The following is a 4,128-nucleotide window of genomic DNA, read 5'->3' as shown; positions in this document are numbered from 1 at the left end:
GGACTCTGTCCCTTTGTGAACCTGTCCAAAGTTGGTAGATATTAGAGTTCGTCTCTACCTCTCTGGTAGAAAAGCACATGATCGAGGCTCAGCACTACTAAAGGACCGTGGCATTGACAAGTGAGGCCCAATTAGCCGAATGTACTTAAACGCAATATGTTTGTGTGTGTTACAATGCACTTACCTATTAAGGGTTAAAGTGTTTTTATAACATCTTGCTGTAGGCAGGAGAAACCTTAGGAGAGGTCCCAGGCATTTTCTATATAAACTCCATCTTGTTGATGTACTGCACCTTTTGCTGCACAAAATCCCTCCCACCCTTTTCTAGATTAATGCGTGTTTGGTGTTATAGTTATGTCTAACATTTTTTCTCTCCCTCTGTTACAGAGGAGGCACAGTTGGCAGGAAAGCATTGTGGTCAGCGGCTAATACAAGGCAACAGATTACTTCCCTCTTAGTTGTACATGGTGGCTCTTTGTCCTTTTGTGTGGAGGATCCATTGACCTGTTTTGTGTGGACACGTCACCCTGAGTCCAGAAGGAGAGTTTGTTTCTCTGATGCCAGACTAAGTCGCCGGCCATTAAGTAAAGGATGATATCCTGAGTTAATGGATTCTGAGCCAGTTGGCCATCCAGTCTTTTGGCTACGTATTGGTTGTTTTGCCGAACTCGCATTTTTGCTTTCTGACACCAATTTAATTCTATTTAAAAGCTGTGACCTTTATTTGCCAAATTTCTACCTGTGTTCGTGTCATTATTTCATTGTAGAGTAATAAGTGTAAAGGGTAAAAGAGGTTTATTGTACAGTGGAAGGAAGCATCAACAATATGTAGTTTATAGCTCCTTTGGATGAGGTTGTAGATTTGTCAGTGATATAGTAAACCACCAGACATATTTTCTGTAGAGTGTTATAAAGCCTGTTTGTGCTTGTAACCAGACTTCCTAAGAGTCCTGGGTATGCCATTTTGACACATAATTCTGCCCCCAGGCAAACCAGTCAGTTCACAAGAGCAAAATATTTCCTTGGTTTCCTTACTCAGAATATCCAAAGCAGTGATTAAGTAAGAAGAAGGCAGATACTTCTCAGACAAGCTTTCTTTTAAACCCAAATCCCTCTGTTCATCTTTCCTACAAATGTTCCCTTCTTTTGGATTAAATGTATAGACTTCTATGGATAAACCTTCAATGTCTCCCTAAGCTGTTTAATTGGTTCATACATTTATAAAAACATGCATGCATTATTCTATTGAAATATTTCGAAAGGTATTTATGACAATTTCTACTGAAAAGTCTGCCAAGGTCTTTTGGCTTATTTCTGCAAACAAAACATAGAAAAGTGCTTAAATGGAACATTTAGTAAAATGTATGAATACAGTAGGTTGGAATAAACATGCTATTAAGGTTTTTACTTGGATAGTGAGCAAAGAGAACATAAGCTCAGACCTTAGGGCCAGGTCACACGGAGCTGCCAAAATAGACATTTTGGTGATGATGTAATTCAAGTAAGAAATCTGTCAAGAAAGTATGCTAAGCTTTTAATCTGTCACAATCTCAAAGATATCTCCTGACAGACAATATAGCACATTTCTTAAATAGAGAGGAAAATGCTGTTTTACGGGACTTTTTCTGTGACTTTTGTCATTCTACTGACGGATGTAATAATCAAAATAGCTCAATCCTCAACACAGAACACAATAAATTTCATTAGAGTTTTGTACATTGAAAAGACAAACAGGGCCGCCGAGAGGGAAGAGGGAGCGGGTACTAATTACCCAGGTTCGGGCATGCCAGGGGGCCCGGCCCGGGCCCTCGCGCCGACGTTTTGTTTTTTTTTATTTGTTTTTTTTTTCAAAACTATTTTTTTCTGTTGTTTTTGGGGTTTTTTTGCTGCGGGGAGGGGGGGGGGCTCGTCATTGGTGGGGGTAGCAGGGTAGTAAAAAAAATAATTCATACTCACGTGATCGCGGCGCCAGCGTCCCTCCTCTCTGCTGCTCTGTGCTCCATTCAGACTGTCTGAATGCCGGGTGTGATGTCACCATGTCACGCCCAGCATTCAGTCAGTCTGGAGCAATGGAGCACAGAGTAGCAGGGAAGACCAAGAGAGAGGAAAAGGTAAGTAAAGGGAGGAAAACGGGGGAGGGGGGGGCTGTCATAGAGGGGTTAAAAAACAAGGGGGGTCCTGTCATAGAGGGGTTAAAAATGAGGGGGGGCTGGCACAGAGGGGTTAAAAAACGAGAGGGTGTCTGTCATAGAGGGGTTAAAAAAGAGCCTATTGATTTTGTTGTGTTAGCCACGCCCCAATGGCGCAATTGTCATGCCCCCAAATGCATGACCACATATCCGAATAATTTTGCATCGCCGTTAGGCGGGGGCCCCATTAATTTTTTGTACCGGGGCCCTGGATTCCTCTTGGCAGCCCTGAAGACAAATATTGTCTCTCTAATCATTATTAAATCTACGAATAATGTAGACACCTCTAACAGAGTTTTGCAGCAAGTACATTTGCATTTTTGCATAGGGGTCAGGTTGTTGGTGTGCTTAGTGCTTCATTATGGCTCACTCACCCTGGCATTGCCATGCGCAGCTATTTAGCATATCACCGGTGAGCGCATATGATCTCACAACATTGTGAGGGCCTGGAAAAGGAATGAAATCTTTAGCAGAGTTGTGCTCTCCAGGGTCCTGATTCAATAGGGCATGCAAATGGCGTTTTATTTAAAACGCATATAAATCGGGCATATGCATATGTGTATTAAACAAGGAGTGGATCTAAAGATACGCCTGCTGTTAAAAATCTAGCTGTGATTTTTTTCAGCGACTTCAAATCGGCGCAAAAAGCGAGAGATAACTGGCGATTCTAAGTGCAAAATCGCCATATGTATCAACCAGTGATTTTGAATTTGCAAAATCCAATTTCTGGTGATTTGTGTCGATTTTAAAAAACCTCTCTTTCCCATGTTATAGTCAAACTCGCCTGAGATTAAATACAAACTCGCCCGAGTTTCAACAGGATCTGAAACTTACCCGAGATTGAACAGAAATAAAAGCATGTTGTTTGAGCTACATAGTTAATGCATGTTTTTGCTGTAGATGGGCAAAAATGAATATTAATTTTCTTACAGGGGACCAAATATTTTATGAATAATTTAGTGGGCCATATTTAATTAATGATTATATGCAAGGGATTTTTTTATTTTTATTATATTACAGTGATTTAATATTTCATCACGAGTGGGGCAATATTTCTAGTTTTATGTTGTGGCAATATATTACCTGATGGGGACACCATTAAAAATACATGCTTGTGACACTACAAGTGTCCGCATGCACATGAGCACTTGTAGTATCTCAAGTATGTAGTTTAAATGGTGTCCCCATCAGGAAATATTAACATCATGAGAAAATAAATCATTGCCCCATTGGTAATTAGATAGTAAGCCAATATAGTAAAATCAAAAGAAAATACATATATTCATTACAGAAATTTGAATCCATCATGTGTAGATGTTGAATTTGCTCTTGGTAAGGGACATATATCAAAGATAAGTGTATGTCAAAATAAGATGCATCTCAAGGGGAAGGGTTGCTTAACATACATCTAATGCCTCTTACTATACTATAATGTACTTGCACCTGAATGCCCCTTATCTGCCTCTTGAAGTGCAAGAGGCTGCAGGTGTTAAATACATGCATCTTAAAATAATGGTGCAATTTGGGCATATGGGCAGTGCAACACATTTTGTAAAATGTACAAAATTGCAGCATTCCAAATCATTTACATCCAACTCTAAATGAAACAAATGCAAATAGGTAGAAGCACACAGATGTTGCACAGAAATGCCAGCCATCGACGCCTGTTTTTGTCAGATGATGATATTGCATACTTGCCTACTCTGTCAATTGATCTTCCAGTAGGTTCGGGGGTAGGTGGGCATGTGGGGGCAAGCCTCAGAAAATAGTGTAACTAAGCCCAGCCCCCTAAGCTGTCATCACCATTTTGCCCTATACCAGCAGGGGGCGGGGCCACGATGATGCGTAAATTGCGTCACTGAGTCCCGCCACCTCCATTTAACTGAGCAAACTGGCCAGGATCCGGGAGGTTGTCCTGCTCTTCCGGGAATCCAGGAGG

Source organism: Mixophyes fleayi, chromosome 4 (assembly GCF_038048845.1).
Source record: "Mixophyes fleayi isolate aMixFle1 chromosome 4, aMixFle1.hap1, whole genome shotgun sequence".
Classification (NCBI taxonomy): domain Eukaryota; kingdom Metazoa; phylum Chordata; class Amphibia; order Anura; family Limnodynastidae; genus Mixophyes; species Mixophyes fleayi.
This window is presented reverse-complemented; position numbering follows the sequence as displayed.